Source organism: Suricata suricatta, chromosome 4 (assembly GCF_006229205.1).
Source record: "Suricata suricatta isolate VVHF042 chromosome 4, meerkat_22Aug2017_6uvM2_HiC, whole genome shotgun sequence".
NCBI classification, from domain to species: Eukaryota; Metazoa; Chordata; class Mammalia; order Carnivora; family Herpestidae; genus Suricata; species Suricata suricatta.
The window spans coordinates 78,405,295-78,424,311 of record NC_043703.1 but is presented as its reverse complement, the minus strand read 5'-3'; positions in this window follow the sequence as shown (position 1 = coordinate 78,424,311).

The following is a 19,017-nucleotide window of genomic DNA, read 5'->3' as shown; positions in this document are numbered from 1 at the left end:
GGAAGGAGATAGAAAGAGACAAACAAGAACATGAATGTTACAGCCCAAGCGTGTTGATTTCTGGCAGATAAGATGCTCTGAGCAGGGGAGGGGACATTGATCCCACAAGTGGTTTGAAGGTAATGGCCCTGTTCAGGAAGCAGGGGTTTATGTCCAGAGCAGAGGGGGCAGGACTTCAGGGAGACCCTGTCAGGACTGAGTCGAAGGCTTAGAGAGTAGACATAGCAGTCACCATCTTGCAAAGATGAAGAAAACAGTGTGGTGTGCATTTGTCGATTTTAGCTGTCTACTTCTTTTATGTATAGATCATCTAGTGCATGGTGCTGGGAAGCAGAAGGGAGGTGTGAATTCCCACAAACAATCCCCTGGGGAATCTCCATAGAAGCATGGGTATGTCACACCAGAATAAGACTAGGGATGTGAGGTATGCACCTATCACTTGCAGCCAGGGTGGCATAGCCCTGCACATCTCCAACTACTACTGCAGGGTCTGTATTTTTTGGTTCCTAAGTGAACACTCATTCATTTAAGCTCTACATTGTCCTGTGGGATGTGACCAGACAGGCCTTTTAAGCTCATTTATCATCACAAAACAGCTTCTATTTTACAAATGACAAACCTGAGTTGAAAGCGGCCTCCTGCATAGGGAGTGAGCAGCAGAGTTGGGAGGGGATACAGAGTCTGGCTGCAAAAGTCTGGCACCTTGGGCTTCAGGGCGCACTACACTTCCAAACTTAAGCACAGTTCCAGGAGCTCTTCCAAGTCCCTTTTCCCCTTTCTTTCTCATTTGAAGCCAGGCTCACTGTCATATACTCAGCCTGTCTCCACTCCCTCTCCACAGGATCTGGGAAACCCTTCCCAGATGGGCCATGCTCAGCAGGTTATTATTGTCCTCCTGGCCAGACTTCAGCAACCCCTACATCTTTCCGGTGCCCCCGTGGCTTCTACTGTCCAGAGGGATCTTCCCAGCCAAAGGTCTGTGAGAATGGAACATTTCAGCCCCAGGAGGCTAAGGGGTCTTGTGAGCCCTGCCCTGCAGGATTCTACTGCGAAGCCTCAGGCACAGGTGGGCTAATGAACACAAGGCCCCCATATGGTACTGGGTCCCAGGGCAAGGTTCCAGTAGTTTGAGCCCCTGTAGGAATGATGCCTGATGAGCAGGAGTTCCCCTTCCTTGTTAGAGAGAGGGGAGGGACTAACCTGAGGTGGCACAGTAAATCAGCTCAGCACAAGAGACCCCTGGTATCCTCCCTTATGCATTCATTTAGGTTTAGCTTTAGAATGTATCTCTTATGCAAGAAACTTGGTTGTCATAGTCATAGTGTTAGATCCACATACCATGACAACTGGCAGCAAAACAGAGGAAAGAGAACCCTAAAACAGTCCAGGTACAAGGGAGGAGCAAGTCAGGGACTTAAACCAGGAGTAGGTGTAGCACAGTGACTCATCAGGATGCCCAGTGCCCAGCTCAGGAGAGTAGGCATTACATGCAGGACAGGAGAATCTGAGGTCCTAGGATCTAGTTGGCTGTGGCCCAACTCAGTTTCCACACTTGATATGACCTTGTTCCTGTTTAGAGATACACAGGTGGGGTCTGAAGATTGCTGCAGGGGTAGTGGACCTAGAGTGCCCAGCATGGCAAGTGCCACCTTCTAGAGAAAGGGAGTTTTATGCTAGACAGCCTCAAGGCTGGAGATCTCAAGAAGATCTTGGGCAATACACCTGCCATGATGACAGATGGACAGCCTTTGAGGGTCCCTCTCTCACTCAACATGCCCAGGAATTAGACAAAGAATAAAGTACCATGACTGAGGGGCTGGGCCAGGGCAACCTCAGAGGTGGTGGGGGGGCAGTCTCAAGTCTCTAACCAGGATGCTCAGAAGGTAGGGCTCCTACTGCAAGCTCAGGCTGACCCTGCCATTGCTCCCTAGGTCCCACAGCTGGTAGCCCCAGCCTGTGCCTCCAGAGCTACTTCTGTCCCCGTGGCTCCCACTCAGACACTGCCCACCCATGCCCTCAGGGGACATTTGGGCCCAGGCGAGGGGCCAGTGCAGAATTGGACTGTGAGCTGTGCCCAGCAGGTTTGTTGACTCTGGACAATTAGCTACTGGAAAGCCTAGACTAAAGGGCTGAGAAGAGAATAAGGAAAAGTAGAAGGAGTGCAGGCAAACAAATCTATGAGCAAATGCATCTTGGGCCCCTGCGCCCATATTGCCATGCCAGTCCTTCACATGTCTAACAGCTGGGTCACAGTAAGCAAAGTCAAGTCCAAACACAGGCCAGGGTCCCATTGTCCTCCTACAGACCCAAGGCCTCTACCATCCTTTGGATTCTTCAGGCCTCCTCACACCCTGTGCTCCAGCCCATTCAACATGCTTCTCTAGGGCTCAGGGCAAGACCAACCCCATGTTTTCTTCAGAGACCAGGTACAACTGGAAAAAAAAGTACTGCTCTGGTCAGGGCAGCTCCATGTCTCTCTAGCTCATTCTGCCCCCTCAGTCCTGACTCTGCCTGGCCGTCATGCCAATACCCCCTGCTAGTCTGAGAGCCTGGGGAGGGGAGGAGATGTGGAGCATAGCCCAAGAGAGGCAGGGCTGGTGCTAGAGCCAGAGGAAAGTGGGAGATGTTCTTCTGTCACCTGTCCTTTGGGTCTCCTTCTTATAGGGATGTTCTGCTCATCAGAAGGGCTGTCCCAGCCATCAGGGCTCTGTCACTCAGCCTACTACTGCACAGGAGGAGCAGTGTCTCCCACTCCCATCAAACACAAAGTATGTAACACTGGGCACTTGTCCCCAGACATGTGTCTTGAGTCCGCCCTGCAACAGTGACTTTTTTCTTTTAAAGCATTTGCCTTCCAGTGTGATATCTTGGGTTGGATGGCATGTGACAATAAGAGCAGTTATATAAACAGAGCCTTTATTCAGTACTGGGCAATGTTTATGTACTTTATACACATTGACTCAGCAGTCCTCACTGGCCCTGTGGGAGACCCCAGGATTACCCCACTTTAGACATGAAGAAACAGAGAAGCATGTGGAGTAATGAATGTTCTCAAAGCCATGTGGTGAGAAGGTGTCCATCAGTATGTTAGATTATTATACTGTAGAGCAGGGTAGTAGAGAAAAAGTTGGGTGGATGGACTCATGGACCCGTGTTCGACAGACAGATGAACCGATGTGTATGGTGTGTTAGTTGATTATCTCTGATTCTCATCTTGTTACTGACTTGTGGTGTGACTTTGGACATACCTGCCCCTTGCCCTCTCTGAATGCCAACTTCCATTTTAGAACATACACTGCCCTTTTTGGAAGTCACCAACTCTACATTGATGCCACAGAGAAGAGACTAGGTCAGGGGATGAGGAAAAGAAGGGAGGGAATCCAACACTATATTTAAGAAGTAAGAGACCCCTCCCAGACCTCCCACTCATCCTCCATAGGCCTTTGGCTGTCACAGTTGGAAGCACATAGTAATGTGATGATTTTGCATGTAATGCTCTTATTTGAGGTATCCCCAGCCCCAGGTGCCAGCAAAGGTGTTTGCTACAACTCTAATGTAAAGGCCTTTCTTCCTTCTCTCTGACTGACAGGTGGAGGGCCCAGGACTTTCTGGGAATGACATCTGCCCTCCTGGCTCCTTCTGCCCCAGGGGAACAGGCTCACCAATGCCATGCCTGCCTGGGTTTTACTCCTCTGCCACAGGCCTGACCAGCGAGGACCAGTGCCAACCGTGCCCCCCAGGGCACTACTGCAGCCACCCTGGGCTGTCCCATGTCCTGGAGGCAGAACTCTGTGATGCAGGGTGAGGGGGCCCTGACCCTGAACTCCTCAGGTGCAAGGAAGGGGGAGGGTCCCTGTCAGGCCTGACAAGACCCCCAAGTTATAGATTAATCCTAAATCCCATGGCCTCTTCCCCCCACTTATAAGGAGTCTGAACCAGAGTTACTGTCCCCCAGGATGTGGACTTCCAATGTGTTGTCTCTTTGATACAGGGCTGAACTGATCCCTGGGACCTTCCCAGCCCTGACCTTCCAAGATCCAAGGAGTGCTGGTGTGCCAGGCCAGCCCTATGGTCCCACTCAGTCCCAGGCAGCCTCAACAGCCTCTGTAGCCACTACCAGGCCTTTGGCCAATAGCTAACCGGTGTCCAAGATTCCTGACAGGTGCATTTCCCCCCTCATTGTTGAAAGGGCTGGAGACTGGCCACCAGTAAGAAGGAAGTCCTGCCCCATCTGTTCACAGGTCCTGAGGACAGAAAAATCTTGGAGAAGGAAATCATACTTATCCTGGAAAATGTCTGACCCTTCCCAACACTGTACCTGAGCCCCTACTGTGTAGTTTTCCTATTACAGGGGCAGAGGCATGTTTTAAAGTTGAGGGCCAGAAGACCTCCTTCCATCCCAGGGATGACCCTTGGCCATGGTCACACTGGGCTTATCCTCAACACAACTCTGATAACCTGGGGCTCCAAAGACTACCCCTTTGTCTTACTTACCTTTTGCTTCGCCAGGACCCCATCATCATGCTGAAGGAGGTTCAGCCATGGTTCTTCATCTCTTCAGGTATATCTGTCTGGGAGGCAGTGCTGTGCCCTCACCTTCTGATGGAACCCATGGATACAGATGTCCTCCTGGCTTCCGCTGTCCCCTAGGGGCTCACAGTGAGCAGCCCTGTGAACCTGGAACCTTCAACCCGTTGCCTGGGGCTGACACCTGCCTTCCCTGCCCAGGAGGCACCTACTGCCAAAAGGTTGCTACCGTGGAGCCCACCACCTGCCCCAAAGGTAATGAATGCCCTCAGGTTAGCCTCTTCCATCACTCTCAAGGGTAGAAGGACATTGGACAAGACTGCAATGGACAGTGCACCTCAGGGTTCAATGTAGCTGGCACCCCTGGCTCCCAAAGCTCATCTCTATCCTGAAACTGAATGCTTGATGGCAAAACATCAGCCCTCCCTGGCAGCCAGAGACCCACTTATAAAATGGGGCTAATCATGCTACAGAAAGAGGACACAGGGTGAAGGTTGCTGAGGACTGCCGAGGCCTCCTTCACACAGTCTGTGACCAGCCTCATATATCCATCCCTTCCTATCACTGCAGGTTCCCAGTGGGTACCCAGAAGGTGAGTGTGCATATACTATGGAGGAAAGAGCACAGGTCTGAGAGGCCGGACATTCTGGTCAGTCTCATCCTGATCCTAAGGTGCTGCTGTCCTTGGACAGCCACAACTTGTCTGCAGAGTGAGACCAGAGGACTTTGAGAACCCCACCCTGAGAGAGCTGAGTAAATGCCTCCCCCAGAGAGGACTACAGCATGTCTCTTGTGAGACTCTTAACCAGGCTGCCTGTTGGAATGCTCCTAGGGCAGCTATTTCTTGAGTGGGAATACTGGGGGCAGGGGGAGGGTTGTTTGAGGTGCACATGATCCCACTTTCTCTAACACAAGAAACTCTTTCTCCCAAACCTATTGAGCCAGACCACACCTATTACTCATTCTCACTACATAATGACTCCAGAAACCTCAGTGCTGACGTCCCCACGCACACAAACACATGCACGCACACACACATGCCCACAGGAACACCTCTGCTGCCTGCACAGACCTCTTTAAGTCCCCACCCCACTAGCCCGGATACTAACCTTCCCCACCTTTTCCCACCACCCAGGTCAGCGTCCTCTTCCATGTCCTTCAGCTGTGCTTTCTGCACCCCTCTCAGGGCTTCCCTCACTTTTCTGCCATAAGTGATGAGGTTATAGGGCCCAGGGAGCAGCTGTAGAGTTGGGACACTTGCTGTCCACTTACTCATACCTTCCCCACAGGTCACTATTGCCCAGGAGGGACATCCTCTGCTCTTCCCTGTCCAGAGGGAACCCTGAACCTACAGGAAGGAGCTCTCTCCCCTAAGGCCTGTCAGCCTTGTCCTGCAGGGAGATACTGCCCTGGTGAGGGCAACAGGCAGACTGAGGGTAAGTACCAGCAACCCAGCAGGACTATGTCCCAGCCCCACTGCAAAGCTGCCCCCAGTGAACTCCTTGGCAGGGCCACAGCATATGTCTGGGTCTGGCTGCCTACCTCGGTGTGGCTTCCTGCCACTTCCTCTGTTGGACACTGTTCCTCCCTCCCACCCTCCCCCAAAAGTCCTCAGCCTTGTGGCCAAGAGTAGGTTCTCATTCTAGCTCTGAACTTAGTGCATGCATGACCTTGGACAAGTCACTTAACTTTCTTACCTGTCTCCTCCCCTGTAAAATGGAAATGATAACTGTACCCATCTCCCACAGTTGCTGTGGGGAGTGTGGTCCCTACAAACAGGAGCTCAGAACGGTGCCTGGCTCCTAGATTTCATGTGGAAGCCACCAGCTCAGGGCCACAGGTTTCCCTGACCATTCCTTCCTCTTACTTTAATTTCCATGATTCTCTGGAAACCAGGGAGGAGGCAAGATATGGGCCTTCCACAGAACAGGCAGCTGGTAAGGCTTCTGATGCTGCCCTAAAATTTGAGTCTTTCTGTATCTAAGGGTCCTGTTCAGCTGGTTACTACTGTGAAGGGGGAGCTGCCAGCCCCACTCCCCAGAGAAACTCTGTCTTTCCCCTCAATGGACCCTGCCCCAGAGGCCACTACTGCCCCCAGGGGACTCTGTACCCTGTGCCCTGCCCAATGGGGACAACGAGGAGCAGCCCAGGTGAGCATCTGCCCTTTGCTTTCCCATCCCCTTCCAGCTGTGGGCTCTCCTTCCTCAAATCTCAACACTGTACACACAAACAGCACAACAGAAGCATCTGTTTGTCAATATTTCTAGGGTGGACATGAGGCTGAAAGACAGGCCTATGCTTAAGTGTGGATGTTAGGGCTTCCCACCCAGGACAGGGACTACTCCTCTACCCTTTAGTCTATGCCCAATGCAGGGCTCTGTCTGCAGAATGCCAGGCTATGCCTTTGGCCAACCAAGGCAAAGAGATGCCCTAAGTGAGGCTTTGAGCAGAGTCTACTTCATTCAACACATATTGTACTAGGCTCCATTCTAGTACTGGGGTGTGGCAGCAAGCCAAGCAGGGAAAAGCTCTTGTCCTCAGGAGTTGCTATTCCAACATGGGGACAGAGCCCATGAACTTTGACCTCCTTATCCAGGTGGCACCTCTGAGGAGAGCTGTGAGCCCTGCCCAGCAGGTTCCTTCTGCCCTGGCCTGGGCCTTGGCTCTCCTATCAGCTCCTGTGTGACTGGCTCTGAATGCCCCTGGGACCTCAGGACTTCTAGCCCCTTGGCTGTCCTCTGCCCTCAGGTACTTCCCCAGGAACTGCAGAGGGAGCCCAGTCCCCAAGGCTTGGGGAACCAGGGATCCCCACCCAGGATTCAAGCTGGAGCCCCAGCTCTTGGTGCCTTGTAAGAGGGACCTCAACACTCCCATCTGCCAGGCCCCAATTATTTTTCCAACTGGCCCACCCAACTTCCTGGCTTCTTGTACTCCAGTCACCATGGCCTGAACCACTTGGAATGAAGGATAACTCCATGACCTTTCCGAGCCCCTGAGTACTCAGCCATACCCAACCTGGCTCTCACATGTGCCATTTTGTGTCCAATGCCCAGGGTCACTTCTGCAAACCAGGGTCTTCTTGGCCTGTCCTGTGTCACCAAGGGGAGTACCAGCCTTCCCTAGGCTCAGACACCTGCCTTCTGTGTCCACCTGGCTTTCATTGCCCGCATCCCGGCACCAGAATATCCAGGCTCTGCCCAGCACATGCCTACTGCCCAGCCGGTATGCCCAGGAACCCTCCAGTCCCCATGTATCCCAGGCCTTTATCTTTCTCCCCAAGACCTTCATCTTCCTTCCTTCCTTCCTTCCTTCCTTCCTTCCTTCCTTCCTTCCTTCCTTCCTTCCATTCATTCATTCAAACTCCATGGAGTGCCTACTGCATGCCAGGCTGGTGCATTGCACTAGGAATGCCAGTGGGGAAGAGCAACTGCACAGCTTTCATCCTCCCCTCACCCCTACCTCACGCTCATCCTGCCACACCCCCATTGCTTTTCTTCTCTTCAACTGTTGACTCACCCATGCTTAATGTCCTGCCTCTTCCTTACACTCAGCCTGGGGGCCCAGGGTGAGCACCTGACTTAGGATGATGGCAAACAGATGTCATTACCTGTGCCAGTCTGGGCCAACAATCTGGGAGCAGCTTCCTGAACACCACATAGAGAAGGGCTCTGTGGTGGTGTCAGGGCAGGAAGTAGAATCTGAAGATCAGAAGGTGATGCCCCAGTGACTATGAGTTTGCTCTCCTCAAGTTTGAGTCCCGTCATCCTGAACACACTGTGCATGAGCGCATGCTCACAGAAACGTTTGCATGCACATGTGAATACATATACACATGCACAAGTATACATGCACAGGTTCACAGTGCACACATACAAACTCACGTGTGTGCACACATGTACAGATGCACACACAGTATATACAGACACATACAAATGCACATACACAAATGCATACACACATACATATGTTGTCCCCAAGCAGCCTGAAAGACAAGTAGGTTTCCATAAAAGTTCATAATCTTTGCCATGTCTTACGTAAATTTGGGAAAAATCTTCCTGACAATTTTAGGAGTTGTGAGTATGTTACCTTTGCAAGTATTTGATCCACAGGCGATGCATACATTTGTTCTTCATATACATAGAGAGAGAGAGAGACTGGGAGAGAGAGGATCCCAAGCAGACTCTACACTGTCAGCACAGGGCCCAATGCAGGGCTTGATCCCATGAACCTCGAGATTATGACCTGAGCTGAAATCAAGAGTCAGACACTTAACTGACTGAACCACCCTGGCCCCTCTACCTTTGTTCTTCCTGTGACTATGTTGTGAAAGGTATATGTGTCCCTTTAAAATGAGTGACCTCTTACCCCAAAATATTTACAACATTTCAAGTGCAAAGAACTTGGCCTATTGTCCCCATGATTACTGGTTGTATTAGTCACACACACACACACACATCACACCACACATACAGGAAGTACAACTGCCCTCTGGGAAAGAACTCTTCACCTGGCTCCCCAGACCCACCACCCAGACCCTCAGCCCACGCTTGCTGAAGTCCTGACTCTCTCACTTTAACGTCCCCTAACTAAATTCACACCTTTCAGCTTCTTCCTCTCTTGGTCGGAAATTTTTTTCAATAGATCCAGCTGCTCTCTTTACACTTTTTCCCTGCAGGGGGACTTCTTCTCTTATTTCCCATCCCAGCTGTGTACTGGGGTGCACCTGGCACAAAGTAGCACAGCCCACATACACAAGAATATGTTGAGGTTGGCAAAGCCAGAGGATGGCCACCAAGCCACTACAAGGGCCACAGTAGTGGGGTTGGGGGGTGACCTGAGTTAAAAAGGAAGGAACCACAACCAACCAGGCCAGGCAGTAAAGCAGTGTGGAGGTGGTGGCTAGGAGGGGAAGACAGCTCTCAAGAGAAATGTACTTAGTATGGACTGACTGGTTCCAGCTCAGTCTCAGAGAGCCCAGTGTCTGATACATAGAAGGAAACTCCCTGAGCCCACTGGCTAGATTAATAGCCCCTCGTCCTTAAATAAGCTTCACTGCTATCTGGAAATCCTTCCCTAGGGAGTTACTCTTTTATAAGAGGACAATAATCCTAGGGGGAGAGACTGAAGTCACTGCCATTTCAGCACTTTGAAGACTGCGAAAGCAGGAAGCACCGTGGGGACTGTAGGATACTGATGGGTGAGGGCCCTGTCACTAATTACCCCAGGTGTGGAGGAGGTGGGTCCACAGGCCCTGATGTGACCTGAGCCCTCAGCTTCCCATCTTCACTAGCCATGCTCTCTTCTCCAGGAACATGGTCCCCTCTTCCATGTCCTCCAGGGACCTTCACTCCCCCAGATGCGTCAGGCCTCCGGGAAAAGGGTGACTGCTCCATCTGTCCCCCTGGTAACTACTGCAGGTCAGTCATTCACCTCCTGTGCTGCCATCAAATTCCACCCTCTGGACGGAGAGACCCACTGGGCCCCCTGGCCTGCCTCCTGGCCACCATGCTATTCTTGGGGCAGCTCAGGTGTGAGGGGCCAGGGCCAGCTGTAAGACTGCAGCCCCACCTGGCCACACAGGTATGAACAGGGACTCAAACCTGACAATTATGTGAAGAGAGCCAGGACAATGGGCACAGACCCAGATTTTCTTTAAAAAAAAAATAATAAATACATTCAAATTGAGAATGGATCAGTATAAAATGAAAATAGCTCTGCTCAGTCCTGCCTAGAAATATGGAGAAATTCTTTATAAGCAAACTTCTTTGTGCCTGCAGGTAATACCAAAGTTCTGCACACACACTCAAGGGAAAAGATGAATAATCTTTTCTTCTACCTCTGTCTCAGGATTTTCTACAATGTGAATAGCTTTTGTAATTGTTGGGGCTAGAAAGACCTAGAAAGATAATAAATGGTTCCTATAAATAGAATAATCAGAGAGCAGACCTCAGGACACCTAGATTCTACCTGAATGTCCTACACCTACTTGTTATATGTGTATTTGTGCAATGGGGACATTCTCCCTGTAGCAGTAGAAGCCACTGGAAGAACTCTGTACTTGGGATTCAGAGATTCACAGCCTCCAGGGCTTCATAGGCATTCCCCAGCCTCCTCTGAGACCTTGGACACAGACCTCATCACTCAAAGTGAGTAGTCAGACAAAAGGAAAGCACATTGAGAGTCTCTGATCTAGAGGAATTCCCAACTTTTTCTCAAAATATGTACCTCCAATTTCCTGAGACTGGAAAGAGGGATCGCCAAAAGAAGAGCTGTTCCATTTCATTCAGAGGTGAACCTGCTTCAGAGAAGATTATTTTCTCCTGAAAAGGTGAAAGTGGAGAGTTCCTCAGAGCTTCTTTTTGGAGGATCATCTTCCTATACTCAGGAAGTTCATCCTTAGGTCTAGCCTTGCCTGCTTTCTGCTAGAGAGTTGGAGATCAGACTCGTGGCTCTCAAAGCTCAGGCCCAGGGACCTGGCAGGCCCCAGATGCTCCCTAAGAGCAATGCAGGAAACAGCTAAGACACCTGCCAGTCCTGTCCCTTCTCATTTCCACAGTGAGTGTAACAGGGCCACGAAGTTCTTCCAGGAGAAACTCGTCCTGCTAGTGCAGCCCTGAGTCCTTGTCTTTATCCACTGAGCTCCACAAACTCGGTGGAGAAGAGATGTCCAGGAATCTACCCTTTCCAGAAGGATGTGTAGGGGTCCTTCAAACCCTGCCTGGGCCCAGCACCACTGGGTCTGAGCCTCATGCCCTGTTTTGCCACTGGGTGAAGTATCACATCCTGTTTCTATCCATACATGGGTATAGCCATGTGTTCTCCTGGGAAAGAGGTCAAAAGCATTTTACACTGTGGATCAGAATGAAACTATCTGAAACAAGGGTCTGGGTGTCCTCTGGTGCTGGGGCACAGGGCTCGGATCAACTCTTCCACCCTGATCTCACTCTCCTCTCCTCTTTGTGTTGTTAGAGGTGGACAGGTGTGGGGTAAATGTCCTGCTGGTTATTTCTGCCCCCCTGGGACCTCTGAACTGATGACACAAGGTCCCAAGGAGTCTCAGACCTCGTGTCCCCAAGGACAGCTGTGTGCCAAGCAGTGCTCACCAGGTAACAACCCATTTCTTTTCCTTGGGGTGTGACAGAGGCAGAAACCAAGGTTGCTTAGCTGTCACCACCAGACCCACTCAGGGAAAAGATTGGGTTTTCTTAGTCAAAAACAAACTCTAAAAATAATTGATACCCACACTTGCCTATCTCAGTCAGTAGAGCATGCATGTGACTCTTGATTTCATGGTCATGACTTCAACGTTGGTCATAGAACTTACTTTAAAAAATCATAAAAAAATAGTTGACCCCCAGTGTTAATCTAATATGTACCTGCATACGCATGTGCATATAATTACATATATCATATGTATGTAATATAAATGTGCACCTAATGTGATTCAGATGGTTAGTGATGTGACAAACATCTTATGTGGAGCCAGGACTGGCATCCAGACCTCTCAACTCCTGGGCCAGTAGAAGCCCCCAGGCCACCCCTGGATACACGCTGTTGCCAACCTTTCATGGTGGAGCAGCCTCCCTGCCTCCACGAGATCCAGTGTGACCCCATGTACTTCAGGTTTTTACTGCCCAGAAGGGAGTGGACAACCCACCTTGTGCCCACTTCACACCACGGTGACTGCCCCCGGAGCCAAGCAGCAAGAGGAATGTGGTCCTTGCCCTGCTGGGCGCTGGTGCAAAGCCAGTGAGATACCTGCACTGGGAGGGCACTAGTCCTGAGAAGGGCAGAGGAAGGCCCTCTGGGAAGGAAGAGAGGACTAAAAGTGATCACAACCATTGCTCTCCAGGGGACCCGGCCACCCACCGCTGCCCTGCTGGCCACTACTGCCCTGGAGGGAGTGAGACCAGCCTAGGAACCCCTCAGACCTGCCCTGAGCACACCTACCTGGCTGCAGAAGGAGGCCAGAGTCTGGCAGAGTGCCTCCCCTGCCCTCCTGGATACCTCTGCCTATCCCCAGGTGAGAGGCTACCTCTAGGGCAGAGGCTGAGACTTCTGTGGAGGAGAGATGAGAGGCCATTTGGGGCCCCATGGCCATGCCTGCTGTTTTTTCCCCCAGGTCTCTCTTCCCTTGAAAGTCACCTGTATCCTCCAGGCTAGTGGTGTCCAGGTGATCAGGGTGCCTTTCTCTGCCCACCTGGCACCTTTCGAACAAAACCAGGTGCATCATCAAAAGAAGACTGTGGGCTCTGTCCCCCTGGCCACTACTGCCCCCCAGCTGAACTGAGAGGTCATGCAAATGTGTTTGCGATCCCCTGCAGAGCTGGATCTGAATGCCTTGCAGGTGAGACTGCCTGGCCTATCCCTCCCCAGCTGCTGCCCCCATCTCTTGCGCTCTTACCCCCGAGGCTCTGGCCAGGTGCTCAGGCAAGTCTGAGCAAGGGTGCATCATGCAGGCAAGGCATGGCCACCAACTTGTCTTAGCAAGCCATTTGCCCAGCCCCTCATGGTCCACTCAGTCTTGGTTGGATCTGTGCCTCCTGGATACCCTCAAGACCAAGTTGCCTTGATCCATTCCTGTCTTCCTCAGGTGCAGTGGCTGAGGTCACTTGTAGGGCTGGCTCCCACTGCGAGACCCAGACAGGGATCCCCCCACTTTGCCCCAGGGGCTATGCCTGCCCTGCTGGCTCCACCACCTACACTGGCCCAGGGCAGCTGTGAGTATCCTCCCTTGTCTGTGTGTCTCAGCCCTTGGGATCGCCAGAGAGGAGACAAACACTTGAGTTCCAAAGGAATAAGGACCCAGAGACAAGTACTAGGTAACCCTTTGTGTGGACTTCCCAGCTATGGTGTTCACATGCTTCAGTCCCTGCCTCTGTCCTTAAAAAGGAAAGGAGGGTGAGGAAGCAAGTCCCACTGAGATGCCCTTCATTAGTTTCCAAAGCCATTTTGTATGGGGTGGCCATATTTAGCAAATAAAAATACAGGAAAGCCCAGTTAAGTATGAATTTCAAGTAAACAACAGTTTTAGGATAACTATGGATTATGCAATATGTAAGAGTACTTATACTCATTGTTTATTCATTGTTAATTACCACTGTTTATCTGAAATTCAAATATGACTGGATGCAGTGTATTTCATTTGGCAACCCCAATCCTGTGTCCAGGACTGACATTCCCAGCACTTCCACTGTGTTCTCCCTACCCAGAACAAGTCAGATTTGTTCCCCTCATTCCTTTGCCCAGACTGAAGTGGGCAGGGAGCACAGATCTGCCCACTGCCCAATGGATGTGGCTTTGCCTCCTCCAGGATGACACCTTGACCTACTTAGGCCTCATCAGACACAAGGCCACCCCACAACGCCATGTCTGGGATAATGTCAGACAGAGCTGCCCTTCCCCAGCCAGCTTAAGGCCCAAACTTGGGGAATGTTGGTAGGCAGGGGAGGGGGGGTTGAGGGGAACCCTGTTAGTGAGATTAGAGCAATAGCACACACAGCCCCTATCAACATGAAACCAGAGTCTTGGGCTCTGTGTCTCTGTGCAGCTGTTTGTTTCCTTATTACTGCCCCCTGGGTAGTGCCTATCCACGGGCATGCCCTGGGGGCTCCGAGGCACTGAACAAGAGTGGCCTCAGGGTCTCAGAGGAGACTTGCTGCCACCTCTGTGAAGCAGGCACCTACCGCAGCCAGGCTCTGGATGCCCAAGGCTGCCAGCCCTGTCCCCCTGGATTCAACTGCTATCAGGGTGAGTTTGAGAAGCCTGGATGTGAGCAAGAGAGGGGTTCTGGGGTCCCAAGTCAGAATTGGGCAGAGCCCAGTGAGGAGGACTGAGGTGGCAGGTAGAGGAGGACCCACAGAGCCCCTGGGAGCAGGCAGAGGAATAGGCCTGTGGTTTTTCTCAGCTAGAGCAGCCACCTGATAAAGACCCAAGAACATGGGGGGTGAGGGGTGGGTGGGACACAGGTGAAGGAGGATTCAGAGAAAATAGGCACCACACCTGTCTTGATGTTAGTTTTAAAAGACTTAAAAATTACAGACTGTACATAATAACATCATGCAAATTAGCATATTGGAGAGAGTGGCCCAGATACTCTGGAAAACAGGACAACCCCTGCCCAGTGTGTCAGCAATGCCGGGTATTCTGCTCTGTGTTTGCTAGAGGGGTGGAAGTGCGTTCTATGGTGCCCCAAAGGCCAAGGAGGACTGTTTTGTGGGGAGGGGTAGATACAATAAAGCACAGAGCCTCCACTGTCCTCCTTACAATCTAGATTCTGCTCTCAACAGAATTGCTTTGCTAGCTCCCTCCCACTCTCTACCCCACCCAAATACCAAGTTCATTCTTCCCCTGGACTCTGCCATTTCTTAGTCCCTGGCTGAGCTAGAATCCCTGGCTCAGAATTTCCTCTCCATTTCCCTCTAGGAACAGAGAGTTACCACAGCCAGCCCTGTCCAGTGGGACACTATTGTCCAGCCAGGACTCAAAGCCCCAGGCCCTACCCATCAGGAACGTTTAGAAACAGCAGCCAGGCAGGGGCAGCTGGAGAGTGCCTGCCATGCCCCGAAGGCACCTTCAATGCCCAGCCAGGTCAGGCCGGCTGCCTTCCCTGTGGGAGTTCTGCTTTCTCTCCACCAGGTGAGTCTTCACCCATGCCCGCTCTCAAACTGGCTAATTGCCCTGGTCTCCAGATATGGGCTCCAAATACACCATTTCTCCTGTCTGATGAAGTTCTGAGGGTTAGCAGTATAAGGTTTCGGAAAACCACACTATCACCAAATATAGTTGTTCTACAAAAACTGAAGTAAGTGAGAGAATGGGCGACCCTGTGACTCCCACTGTCCCATTGTGGTGTATGTACATGGGTAAAATAAGTTTGTGCAGTGTCTTCAACAAGCAAGTGTGTGAATGTGAGGAAGCAAGCTCAGAGAAGTCAAGCAGCTTGCCCCAGATGACCCGACTAATGGAGGAGATGGGACCCTGTGCTGAAACTGGCCAGCTCGTTCTGATGCTGCCGCATGTGCTTAAAGGGGGAGCAGCCAGTTCTCTCAAGCCTACCCTTGTCTTAAGATCTACACAGCAGGATCAGGCACAGAGACATGAGAACAGCACTCAGCCATGGGCAGTGGCTCCTTGCTGATATCTGTCACCTCTCCCCATTTCAAAGAGGTGGTCTTCACATGGTTTTTGCTGGGTGAACCACTTGTGCATAATCTGGAGTACAAGCAGGAGAAGTAACCAGATAATCCAATAGCAGGAAATTCAAGTCATCAGAATCATATATAGTTAGTCTAAGATCTGACCCCAGATCTCCACATATGCCAGGTACCAATGTAAGTTCCCTCCTAATACCAATCCTCATGACCTCATACCAACTTTATTAAACAGACACAGTTTCTATCATTCTTATTTTACAAACATGTCAAGTAAACTGCAGAGAGTTTAAATAACTTGCCCACAGCCTAACAGTTAGTGCCAGAACCAGGATTTGAACACAGTCTAGCTGACTCCTACATTCCTACTCTTAACCACCATGCTATGCCACTTTCAAACGGTATAATTTGAGGTTTGCAGGGATTTCTTGTCTCTGGCATTCTATCTCCTAGGTGACAGAGCCCTGAATCCAGTGATGCCCCAGGACCTGGAGATCAGGGGCTGAGTGAAGCAGATTCCAGTGTTTGTGTTGTCTAAATTACATTTCACTGGCTTCTACATAATAATCTAGTACAACCCATTGCTTTAGCTATTGAGAAATCAATTTTAACTGGCTTATCTTGGAATGATATGAGGAAATTAGAGTTATACCTTATATGAGTATGTGATTATAATTTTTGTAGTGAGATGACCTGTAGGTCACACTACTTAAGTTTTTTTCAGGCTGGAATTATTGCAGCCATTCTCTGTGACATAGAACCCCAGGGCTATGTTAGTCTTCTTAGACTGCCATAGCAAAATACACAGACTTGGTGGCTTGAACAATAAAATTTTATTTCCCACAGTTCCAGAATTACAAGTCCAAGATTAAGATTTTGGCAGATTTCGCTTCTTTTGAGGTCTCTCTCCTTGGCTTTCAGACTTCTCTTTCTGTGTCCTCATATGGCTTTTCCTCTGTGTACAAGCATACCTGGTATATCTCTTGTGTGTCCAAGTTTCCTCTTCTTATAAGTATACCACCCTAATGACCTCATTTAACTTAATCACTTTTAAAATTCCCATCCCCAAATGTAGTCACAATCTGAGATACTAGGAGTTCAGACTTCAACATGAGAATTTGAGGGGACATAACAGCACATAACAAGGGCCTTGATCACCTCTAGGTTGAATATTGGAGTAAGCCAACATTCCTTTCAGGGTTGTGCTCTGATTAGCCTTCTCAGCTTTTACAAGATGTAGTCTTACTCCAGTAAATATATCCACCCTTTTTATTTTCTAAAAGTTGTGTTTATTTATTGCATAAGGTATGAGATAGGAATCAAATTCATTTTCCCCAAATATTCAGTTGGAATGGCACCTTTATTTTCTATGGCCATACCACCCTGAATACGCCTGATCCTGTCTAATCTCAAAAGCTAAGCAGGATCGTACCTGGTTAGTACTTGGATGGGAATGACACACTTATTGAAAGATCATTCATATATTTCATCAATCAAACATTCCATGTATATGTGGGTTTGTTTGGGAATTTCTCTTCTGTTCCAGTGCTCTTTTATCCTACCCCTGTATAAATATGGTAATAAATATGGTATCAATAGTCTATGTCTTCCAACTTTGTTCTTTTTAAGACTGTATTAGCTCTTGTGGCCATTGATTTCCATATAATGAGAGGTCATATCTGCGGAGGTACTTGTTGAATATCTGTTGGGTTGCAAAGAAACACGAAATCCTTTGGGAGAGAAATGACATCTTATATTATAAGCCTTGAACATGGCTTAGATTTCCTTGTATTCATGTCTTCTTTACTCTTCTAAGACTTTTGTTTTTATTTCTGGGTGGAGAAATATTTTTTAAATAAATTGAAGTTTGTGGCAACCCTGCCTTGAGAAAATCTATTGGAGCCATTTTTCCAACAGTGTTTGCTCACTTTGTGTCTCTGGGTCACATTTTGGTAATTTTCTCAGTAGTTCAAGCTTTTTTTTTTTTAAATATTATATTTGTTATGAACTGTGATCACTGATTTAGACCTGCTGAAAGCTCAGATTATGATTAGCATACTTTAGCAATAAAGTATATTTAACTAAGGAAAATACTGTATATATGTTGTTTTTCAGACATAATGTTATTGACACTTAATAGACTATAGTATAAACATAACTTTTTTTAGAGAAAGAGAGACAGAGCATGAGAAGGGGAGAGAGGTAGAGGGGAAGAGAGAGAAAGAGAGAGAGAGAAAGAGAGAAAGAGAGACACTTAAGTAATCTCTGCATTCAGCACAGATCCCAACAAGGGGCTCAATCCCACTACCCTACGATCATGACCTGAGCCCAAATCAAGAATCAGATGCTCAACTGACTGAGCCACCCAGATGCCCCTGAACATAACTTTTATATGCACTAGGAAACCAAAAAAAATTCATCTGAGTTGCTTTATTGCAGTGGTCTAGAACAGAATCCACATTATCTCCAAGATATGCCTGAAGTTAACATATTTTGAGGTTATTGTAAACGCTATTAGGTTTTTCAAATTTCATCTTCCAGGGTTTTGTTTGTCTAAAATTTCTTTTTCAGCTAAACAGAGAATTATAGCTTGATAGTTGTTTTCTTTAGCATTTCAAATATAGACTTCCACGGCCTCTGCCTTTCATTATTTTTGTTCAGAAGTGTTACATGAGTCTTATATTTGCTTTTCGGAGGTAAATATCCTTTTCTTTGATGCTTCTAAGATTTTCTCATTCTCTTTAATTTTTTTGGACTATAACTACAGTTCTCTTCCTATCATTTTTCTTTGTATTTATCTTCTTTGAGTTTCTTTAGCACTTCTTGTATCTGTGTTTTGATGCATTTCATCAGTGTGTGAAATTTTCAACCATTACAGTTTTAACATTTTCCCTGCTCTACTCTCTTCTTTCCTTTTTGACTCTCCAATTACACCCTATCTCTTTTTACCACACACGTCTCTTACACCATTTTCTGCATTTCTTATCTTTTATTTTCTCTTTCTGAGATTCAGTCTGTTTTTTCAGATCTATATCCCACTTTATTAATTTTGTCTTCAACTCCATACAATATACTATTAAGTGCATCTATCAATATTTTTTTACTATTCAATCTATCAAATCTAGAATTTTTTTAGTCTTTTATAATTTCCTGTTGAAATTCTCCTTTAATCTTGTCCTTTGATTTATCAAACATACTAATCTCAGTTTAAAGTACATGTCGTGTCTTAAAACTCCAATATTTGGATCTCTTGAACATTTGTAGCTAGCATCTGGGGTTTTGTTGTTGTTTTCTCTCTCTCTTTCTCTCCTTTGATTTCTTAAAAATTCTTGCTTTT